The following is an 11,388-nucleotide window of genomic DNA, read 5'->3' as shown; positions in this document are numbered from 1 at the left end:
AAAATTCTCTGTTGCCAGTGCTCATTATTACCGAGGAAAGAAAAGTGCTCTCTCTGGGCAGCTAAGAACAAGACCCCACCAAAAGGGAAAGGCAAAGCGCAGTAATGCAGGAGAGAATGGTAACAGAAGGCACAAAAGGGAAGAAGATTCAAACTGAGAGGATATACCTTAGAGGGACAGGAGAAGATCTGAAGAGGAGAGAGAAACAGAACTGAAAAGAACTGGAAAGAGCGAGGAAGAACCTTCAGAGAAATCATACCTCACCTTCCAAATTGCTTGCTTTTTTTGGTACAGTTTCTGTCTCCTGTCCCTGATGAACTTGTCTGAGGTCAGTAATCCTTCACACAAAAGAGAACCAGTTCTTCTGTGGAACTACAGAAAGAGCACACAGTATTTTCCACAAATAGGCAAGATGATAGGGAAGGCCAAATTCTTGACACAATCAGAGGAAAATCTTCATCATCCTTATCCTTGGAACACTTCCCCAAGGTGAAAATAATAACAGAAGAGTAGATTTCTTTCGTTTGAGGCTAGGCCTTGTCACTTAAACATCTCTTCATCTCCTTGAACGTCTATATTCAGTACTAAAGCGACCTGAAAATGAGTGATATTCAGAACTAGTCTTTCAGAATGGCATCTATATTTAGTGGAGCCTCCAATCTAAGAGACTTCTGGCCAATGATATCTATTCCCTGAAGTCACAGCCTGAAGCCAGATTATAACTCATTGTCTAAGTAAAGTTAACTTCTAAGCCACAGAGAATTCTTTACCATGTGGGACTTTTGGACCTGCTAGTTGACACAATATTTTTACCCATTGGATGAATATTCCTGAGAGTCTATTGCCCTTCAGAAAGGAGGCAGGGCTGGAATAATTTCCTCAAAGACTTTCCTCAAAGAATTCCTTTGATACTCAGTGGCTGGAAACCTCGTGTGTGAATTCTGGGAGTTGTGCTGTGTACTACTCCTCTTTTCCATAGATTTTCCTGCATTCACTTAAGCTGCATTTCTCAACATAAACAATTTGATGATAAAGTGAGTGAAACAACTGAAAAAACAAAGTTTTTATGTAGATACTTTATGGGAGGAGTTTGTGAATCATGAACCTACACTGTGTTACTGAAAAGGGCTAATGTGAAGACCAGCCTTAAGATAACATACCTTTTCAGATAAATTCAGATAAAGAGAAATTCATCTTTATCTCCAGATGAATTATCAACTATAAAATGCAACTACATGGGGCAGCACAAAATACATTTAAAGCATTTTTTGATATGACCATTTTGATGGCAGAAACGTCAAAATATATTTTATGTGATCAATACATGATCCGTACATAATAATTAACACACACAAGACTACGTGGCTTCATTTTAAGAAAGCCAATGGAAGGTTACTTTTTTTTTTTTTTTTTAAAGATTTTACTTTTTCCTTTTTCTCCCCAAAGCCCCCCGGTACATAGTTGTATATTCTTCGTTGTGTGTCCATCTAGTTGTGGCATGTGGGACGCTGCCTCAGCGTGGTTTGATGAGCAGTGTCATGTCCGCGCCCAGGATTCGAACCAACGAAACACTGGGCCGCCTGCAGCGGAGCGCGCGAACTTAACCGCTCGGCCACGGGGCCAGCCCTGGAAGGTTACTTTTTTAAATGTTAACTAAAGAAACATTTATTTCCCTCGAGAAACGTAAGGGTGTATTTCCTGATTCATATATGCAAAAGCAATTCATTTTTCCCATATCCTGTGGCTGCCAGGATATTGCCCTGGGCACCCACTTATTAAAGGGCATTTTAAATGTCCATAATGAGCTACAAACATAATTATGGCAATGTCTATGGAAAAGTCCCTGGCCTGCAGAGATTTTGGCCATCTAATGAGGGTCAATTCTATGACAAAGCAGTAGTGAGGGAATGTGCCATGTACTGAAAAGGCAGTATGCAAAAGGCAATATTGATGTAGACAGAGGACACTTCTTATCCAGCATGCTTGAAGTTGAGCGGTCAAGTCAGCAATTGGAATAAAGTTCAAATACATGAAAACGAGCACGAATCTTGTGGGGAAAAAATCATGAACTTAGTGATTTAAAACTGAAATCAGTTAGAGATGAGACTCCAGAGGTAGATTATACGTGGTTTTATGTCATGCTAAACAAAGTAACTTGGAATTTAACTTCTCCAAACACCGGACACAAGGTTTTAAGATTTGAAGAACATGAGCAAATCAGCATTTTATGTGTAACATTGTATCATATGCATGGAAGATGAATTTGAGAGGGTAAGAGCCATGGGCAAGATCATTTAGGAGGATGTTTATAGTTTAATTCTGCAATAATGAAGCACTGAACTAGAAATGTGGCAAAAGGCAGAGAAAATACTCCTAAGGAGTTAAGTTCCAACCATTTCTGGATGTTTATGATAAATAAGAGAGAAGAGTCAGAGTTACATCCAAGTTTTAAATTTGAGGGACCTGAAGGAAGCTAGTGTCACCACATATAAAAAAAGATCATAGATCATATTCAGCAGAGTGGTGAACTTGAAATCCTGAAACACTATAGCTACATGCTTTTCAAATCTGTTCAATCCAATATGAAACTGAAAAGTAGACCTTAAAGGAATTGATAAGAAAGTAAAGGAAGTCATCTGAGGCCATAATTTAGTAAAAGGATCCGTTCATAGGAGTATGTAAGCACTAAAGCCTCTGATATCCTGGGGCATCTGGATCTGAATGGTCTAGAGCAGAGGCTGGCAAACTATGGCCATGGACCAAATCAGGCTCACTGACTGTTTTAGTAAACAAAGTTTTATAGGAACACAGCCAACCTCATTCATCTGCTTAACATCTGTGATTGCTGTTGTGGAAAAATGGCAGAGCTGAATAGCTCCAACAGGGACTATATGGCTTTCAAAATCTAAAATATTTACTATCTGGCCCTTTAGAGAAGAAATTAGCCAACCTCTGGCTTAATGATGCACCACTCAATATGGTAGCAACTAGCTACATGTTTTAATTTAAATTAAAAATAATTAAAATGAAATAAAATGAAATTTTCAATTCCTCATTAGCGTTAAACATATTTCAAGTGCTCAATAGGTACACGTAGCTGGTGATAACTGTACTGGACAGAGCAGATATAGAACATGCCCATCACTACAGATTGTCTTAATGGATGACACTGGTCTGAAACTTTAGATGGTCAAGTAGCACTGAGCACAAAACCTTGGATTCATGCGGGAAGGGAGATGGATGGCCTTCCCTTTCCCTTTCTTTGCCCCTCTCACTTCTTGATGCCCCTTTTTCCACCCATGCACCCAGTGCCCTCAAACAACCCCCTACAAAAGTCCCTTTTCACCACCTCCTCAAATTTTCAGAAGCTGAACAAATCATCTAAGAACATTCAACAAGAGCAAATTTTATTAAAGAAGAAAAAGTTTTCCTAATGCTCAGTTTCTTTAGTGACATATTCACTTCTTGAGCATACATACAGCCTTGGTTCTATGCAGAGACCTATGAATGTGGGTGAACTTCCAGATTCCAAAGAATATGTTGGAGCTTTTCAATGCCCCCTACAGACAGCTCATTCCTGAGCTCTTACTTTTAAGCTTTTTGGCTAGCCCATTGTTTTTTCCCAATTATATCTACTGCCTTAGGCAGCTGTGAAATTTAGTAATTTTCTCTTATTTTTATCAACAAACACACCTTGGGAAAATACCGTTCACACTGGTGATGAGCCCTGTGAATGGGGTCTGCCAGTGAATCCCCAGACAGGTAAAATAATGACTGTTTCTGGGAAAGGGCTGGGGGAAGGGGCCTGAAAGGAGCTCCAACCCCGTTCTTCCCCCTCCAGAGGTTGCTACTCTGCTGATTTTTAACATAATTGAGGAATGTTCATTTTCTCACCTACTCCAGAGCTGAGGAGGGTGGGATGGGAATAGAGCAAGTCAAAACACCACAAAAGTCTCTGTTCTTACCTAGATTGAGCCACTTTTCTTCATTAAATGCTCCAAGAATTGCTGTAAACGTTTGGTTAATTTCCAGAGTTCTGAAAAAGTTGATTCTGACCATTTTTGCCTGTGTCCTCTTTGTTTTTATGGAGGAGAGAATTTTAGGAGGTCTTTTTTTTTCTGCTTTTATCTCCCCAAATCCCTCCTGTACACAGTTGTATATCTTAGTTGCACGTCCTTCTAGTTGTGGTAGGAGGTCTTTACTCCACCATTTTGCCCACTTCCCTTCTCAAATACTTTTTGTATATTACCTTTGAATTCATTGACCTTGGTAAATTTGCTTAGTTCTAATAGTTGATAAATTTCTCTGGATTTTCTACATACTCAATAATGTCATCTGCAAGACAGTTTTACTTGTTTTCTTGTTTTATTTTTATGCTCTTCAATTTTTTTCTTGCCCTACAGAAGTAAATATAAATGCCAGTAAAATGTTGAATGGCACCGGCAATACTCTAATTCTAGTCCTGTCCTTAGGGGGAAAGATTTCAATGCTTCACAATATATTATTATGTTAGCTGTAGGTTTGTTAGAAATACCCTTCATGAGATAGCAGGATTTGCTCTCTATGGCTACTTTACTGAGAGTTTTCTTTTATTTTTTAAATCATGTTTGGGTGTTGAATTTTATCAAAGGATGCTCAGCATCTTCAAGATGATTTTCTCCTTTGGTTTGTTAAGTGGTGAATTACACTGATTCATTTTTCTAACTTTTGGGGGAATAATTTTAAATCAATAAAAAGTTGCAATTATAGCACAGAGAGTTTCTGTATACTCTTCCTCCAACTTTTCTCTAATATTGACATCCTACATAACCACAGTACATTCCTCAAAACTAAGAGATTAACATTAGAACAATATTATGGCCTAAATCACATAATTTATTCAGAATCCACCAGTTTTTTCCACTAGTGTCCTTTTACTGTACCAGAATACAGTCCAGGACACAGGATGCATTTAGCCATCATGTCTCTTTAGTCTTCTCCAGTCATGGGAGTTTCTGTCTTTCCTTGTTTTTCATGGCCTTGGTGGTTTTCAAGAGTACTCTTCAGGTATTTTGTAGAATATCCCTCAATTTTAGTTTAGTTTATCCAATGTTTTCCTGTGATTAGACGAAGTAAGGGCATTGAGAAGAATACCACAGAGATGAAGTACCCTTCACACCTAACAGGGAGGACACGGTAAAGACACGACTTATCACTGATGATGTTATTCTTGATCACTTGATTAAAGTGGTATCTGCCAGGTTTGTCCACTGTAAAGTTATTATCTTTCTTTTTCCATTCTCTTTTCTTTGGAAGTGAATCACTAAATCCAGCCCTTACTGAAGAGGAGGAGGATGAAGCATCACCTCCTTGAAGGAGGATTATTTACATATATCATTTGGAATTCTTCTGTAAAGATTTGTCCCTTCTCTCATTTATTTATTTATAATAGGAAACTCATAGATATTTATTTTATTCTTTGGGATATAGTCCAATATTCTTTCTATTTATTTTGTTAGGAGTTCTTTCAGATTGGCTTCTGAGTCATTTTGACATACTCTAATCATCTTTTTTTCATTTAAATATGTGCTTGCTTACTTAATTTTTCATGTTCCTTGAAGATTTGCATTGCTGCTTTCACATTTGAAAACCACCTCCTTAAATCTGTGCTAGTTGCCCTCAGATGGGGCATTTTATGATGATGGTGTTGTTATTACCTGGAGTCTTCTGTCTTTGTATGGGTACACCTGCTGTACTCTCCTTGCTCCCTCTTGTAGCAGAATTCTTAAGCTTTTACACATTCCGTGGTTCTTACAACCCATCAGCCTGGCTTCTAGAAACTTTTCTTTTGTTTACAGAAGGTTGTGCTATAGCTCAAGTTTGTGGTTTTCTCTTGCCCACAGACTGTGGCCTGTTTTCTGGGCATGCTCCCTCTTGACCAGAGCCCTATCTCATCACCACGTGTGGAAGCCACATGAGGAGCCAGCCGCAGAGTGGTGGAGGTGTTGGTTTAGTACTGGGGGCTTTGGGGGTGCCTGTAGACTGTATAGGGAGAGGGGTAAGTGAGGTACTCTCAGAGGCTCTTGGTTGGACTTCCTGCTGAGCACATTCCCCATAATGCCCTTTGAAATTCTACATATTCTGGGTGCTGCTGAAGAGAAACGTGTTTCTCCAGCTACATCCGGCACAACTGAGATAGCTGGGCACTCATCCACTGCTCTCCTTTCCCCATGAGAGAGGTCACTGCCCCTGGATAAATCAGCCCCCTGATGGGTTTCCTTGAGAGGAGAGAGGGAGAATGCAGTGCTCAGAAAGTTTCTCTTACTGCCTCTGCTGCCACCAAACTTTTTTTTTCTCCCATGGCATGCTGGAATCTCCTCTTGGTAAGGCTAGACTTCTGCAAATTCTCTCTTTGGTGTGGGTATCAGCCTGGGTCAGCACTCTCCAAGCTTTTTCCCGACCGTGGCAAGAGAGGTCTGGAGAGGTTCCCTGGCTCCGCTGGTTCACAGCCTGTACTGTCTGCCTATCACTGGATGTACAAGTGGGAAAGACTACTCCGGGGTCCTTTGGCCTATGGTGCTAGATCCCACAACATGCACCGAGGTGCTTTTGTTCATGGGTGCATGTCTAATTCATTGTTAAAAAGAGGGGCTAAAAAGAAGGAATGTATTTTGCTGCCATGATGCTAATGTCACTCTTCCTTACCGTTTCTGTGTGTGTGTGTGTGTGTGTGTGTGTGTGTGTGTAGAAACAACTTTAAAATCAACTCTCAGCATCGTTCAAGTATACAATACCATATTATTCACTATAGTCACCATGCTGTACATTAGATCCTCAGAACTTGTTCACCTTATAACTGAAAGTTTGTATCCTTTTTTCTACATCTCCTATCTCCCTCTCCTGCCATCCTCTGGCAACCACCATTCTATTCTCTGTTTCAGTGAAACCAGGATTTTTTTGGGGGGGGTTGGGGGGGAGTTAGATTCCTCATATAAGTGATACCATGTAATATTTTTCATCTTTGTCTGGCTTATTTCACTTACCGTAATGACCTCATTTTTGTTGTCACAAAAGGTAAGATTTACTTCTTTTCTATGACTGAATAATATTCCATTGCGCGTGTGTATGTATAAAGACATATATATGTTTCTCTCTCTCTATGTATATACCACATTATCTTTATTCATTCATTCATCAACAGGAACTTACGTAGTTCATGTATCTTGCCTGTTGTGAATAATACTGCAATGAACATAGGAGTGCAGATATGTCTTCAACATTCTGACTTTGTTTCCTTCATATATATATATCCAGAAGTGAGATTGCTGGATCATACAGTAGTTCTATTTTTAATTTTTTGAAGAATCTCCATAATTTACATTCCCACCACCAGTGTGCAAGGGTTTTCTTTATTCCATATCCTCACCAACACTTCCTATTTGTTATCTTTTTAATAATAGCCATCCTAACAGGTGTGAGGTGGTATCTCATTGTGGTTTTGACTTATGTTTCCTTGGTGATTCGTGATGTTGAGCACCTTTTCATGTACTTTTCATGTTTTTTAGGTTTAAACATCCTAGGAAACTTTAGGTGTTCATGATTACTTCTTGTTTTGCAGTTCACAAAAGCACAATGAGAGCCAATATGCTAACAGATTTTGAGAAGAATACACACTTGGTTGAAGTAGCTCACTATCTGAATAGGACTGTTTCATGTTTTGCACTCATGGGTGGCCCTGTCGCTAATCCAGGAGGGTATAAAAAAGGTCAGCAGCTCTAGCAAGTTCATTTTCTCCAATGTTGTTTATTCTTTGCCTAGGGAGGTTTTCACTTCCCTTTTGTTTGTTTGTTGTTGTTGTTATATTCTTCTCAGATCATTTTTTTATTTGAAAAATAAAATTTTAGAGATAGTATTGAGCCCCCTTTGTATACTCCTCTCTGTCTTCCTCTGTGTTCCTCTCATACTTTTATGTACTTATAAAAATACGTATACTATTTTGAGTGTCTTTGACTTTGCATAAATGGTATCATACAGTACTTTTTATCACATATATCTTCCTCTTTCTTTTTGTGTTACTCGTTCTCATAATGAAAAGGTTTGTGTCTCTGCCTTTTAGACTATTGGCTGAATTACCAAACACCCCAACCAGCAACCTAGTGTGGATGGCACCTCCAGAGGGCACTGAGGCCAGCTTTGTCTTTCATCTCTCATCTCGCTAACAATCAGTGAGTTTGAAGACCATTGTTTCACCCTTTTATATTAATTCACTTTCACTCATACAAACGAAATTATTTCTAGTGATTCTGAGTGTTCTATTTTATACTTTAAAATTAATTTATCCATAATTAACAGGAAAAAAGACAATATGGGATCTCAGAGTGATTGGGTACACTCCATATTATCTTGTCCGTTTTATCTTGTCAGGAGGGCTTAGATCTCTCAGTATACACTGAGTTTATTCCAATAGGTTATGATCACTGCTTTTCATAGTCAACTTCCAGTTGGGGCCTTGTTCTTGTACTATCACAATTTTTATGCCAGAGAACTAAAAAGTTTACTATCACTTTCCAACTACAGCAAGATGACCAAGGCTATCTTGTTTTCCTGTCCCTAAATCAGGCCCTGTTACCCCTCAAGCATCCATAGTTAGTTTGAAGACAAACAGCCCAAAGAATTATACCATAGGAGCTACGGCTGAGTGTTTCTGTCATTCTACATGATTCTTACCTTTAGATATAGTGACACTAGATGCCTGAGCTGGGTCTTTCAAAGTTATGAATTCTTGCTAATGATTTCAATTGACTCCAGGCTCACTATGTTCTTTTCTGCTTTTTAATTCTGAGACCAGAATTATATTGGCAATTCTCTATTTTTAACTAAATTACAAACTTCATCTCACATATACCATATTCATTCCCAATTCTGCATCTTTATATAAATTATTTCATAAAATCGTGTGTTTAAATTAGTGGTTCTCAACCAAAAGCAATTTTGTTCCCTTTCGCCCAGGGGACATTTGGCAACATCTGGAGACACTTCTGGTTGTCACAACTGGAAAGGGACCTACTGGCATCTAGTGGGTAGAGGCAAGGATGCTGCCACAACCCCTACACTTCACAGGACAGCCCCACTCAAAAAATGATTATCCAGTCAAAAATGTCAGTGGAGCCGGAGTTAGTTTAAATAGCACTGTCTTCCAAAGTTTTAGAAACAGATTGCTAATATGCCAAATTATATCTCCTTCTTCTTATAATTACGACTATTTTCTATGATGTCATAAACCCTATATATGTCATCATTGCTTTGGCCAATTTCAGTCACAGTGCCAGTTTATTTCTTTGAAAGAACTAGATCTTATTTAAACATTCCCAAATGGGATATTCATAGTATTTAGAAATGACTTGAAAACAGAAAATGTTAAACACATAGAATCATTTTATCTATGACATAGTCAGTAGAAAAAAAATAGCATTACCTTGTAAAACATCAAATCTGTTCTCATAATCTATCATTCTTATATGATTGTCCTAAGCCAGTCTGCCGGTGTACTTTGCTGGCTTCTACACACAAATCTTTCTTTAAAGAAGGTCTTGGCTATGCCATGGATATTTACATTGTTCACAAGTGCTCTTTTATTATTAAGGCTTCTCTAGATGGCAAAAAGCTATAATTAATTTGTTCTTCTTGCTGCATCTGCACTCTGTGCAATGAGAGAAGGCACACTGCAGTGAGAAGTATAAACCAAATGCTTATTGTTTCAATCTGCTCTAATTAAAACTTAGTCAAGATACAACAAGGAGAAGGAGATGCACTGTAAGAGGAAGGCATGGCTCCTAAACAAGAATATAAATTGGTTTGTAAAAATGTGATTGCAGGGCTGGCCCTGTGGCCAAGTGGTTAAGTTCATGCACTCTACTTCAGCAGCCCAGCGTTTTGCCAGTTTGGATCCTGAGTGCGGGCATGGCACCATTCATCAAGCCATGCTGAGGCAGTGTCCCACATAGCATAACCCGAGGCACTCACAACTAGAACATACAACTATATGCTGGGGGACTTTGGGGAGAAGAAGATGAAATAAACGGAAGATTGGCAACAGATGTTAGCTCAGGTGCTAATCTTTAAAAAAATTATTTTTAAAGAGTAATTACTTATTAATTTGGGGAATGTAGTGTGAGCAACTTTTATGCATTTTCTTTTTCTAATAACTTTCCATACTCATAGATATTTATAGGGCGAGTTTAGAAATGATTATGACTCTCCTACTCAGAAGCCAAAATATATACTTTACTCTTGCTTTATCTCAAATGTTACATCTGAGATCCTCAAATAGAAAGAAAAATTTAATTGATTCTCGGGATGACAATGATTTCCTATACACCAGGAGGAATTATATCAATTTAGAAAGTATCAGTCAAGAATATCATAAAATCCTACTTACATATTTTGAAAGATTAAAGGCAAGAAGTAACATGTACCAAACAATATGATTAAACCACAATGTATATTTGCATTAATATTAATTCAAGTATCAAAATATATTTGGCTCAATCAATGTTTAATCATAAATGGCATAATCCCAATATTTTTCCAAATGTAAGCAGAAATGCACACACAAAAACACATATATGCCAAAAAAAACAAAACAGGTGTACATCCTTCTATCAGAGCACTTGACTTTGCTTACCAGTCACTCCTCTGGTTTTTTGTACAGCCAGCTCCTTTTCAGACTACAAACATCCTTATGACAAACCTTTGATTCAGCTTCTCCATTTGGGGTGATTTAGCATAGTGACAAAAAGCAGATTTTGAAGTGTCATGATCTGAATTTTAATCCTGACTCCTCCATTTAACAACTGTCTGAACTTGCGCTAGATATTTCACATTTCTCTGCCTCCATTTCCTCACCTGTAAAGGAGATAATAAGAGAGTCTACCTCATACAGTGGTTGTGGAGAATTAGTTAATAGGTCAAAATCATATAGAACAATACCTGGCATTTGGTTAGTAATTATAAATATCAGCTATTACTTTATTATTGCTCCGGTCTCATTACCTTCCAAAATTCCGAAAACATACCAGTTTTTCAGCATTAATGCACATCTAAATCTTCTTCAATCTGAGTAATACTCCCACTCTTCCTTACTGACATTAAAACCCAATTCTGAAATCTAATGGGTATTTTTCAGTTCTCTTCCTGCAGGATCAAACTGCTGCATTTGTCACTGTTGATCACTCAGTCCTTAACGCCGCTTTTTCCCTTGGCTTTGACTTACATTCAACTGTTTCTCTGAAAATCTCTCTGACTGATGACCCAAGTGACTACTAAAATATTCATCTAAGAGATGTTTATGATTTCAAGACATGTCGGCAAAGGAAAATAACCTTAAAGTCACTTAAAGATCAGTGCACA

The sequence above is a fragment of the Equus quagga genome, chromosome 1, assembly GCF_021613505.1.
Source record: "Equus quagga isolate Etosha38 chromosome 1, UCLA_HA_Equagga_1.0, whole genome shotgun sequence".
NCBI lineage: Eukaryota > Metazoa > Chordata > Mammalia > Perissodactyla > Equidae > Equus > Equus quagga.
This window is presented reverse-complemented; position numbering follows the sequence as displayed.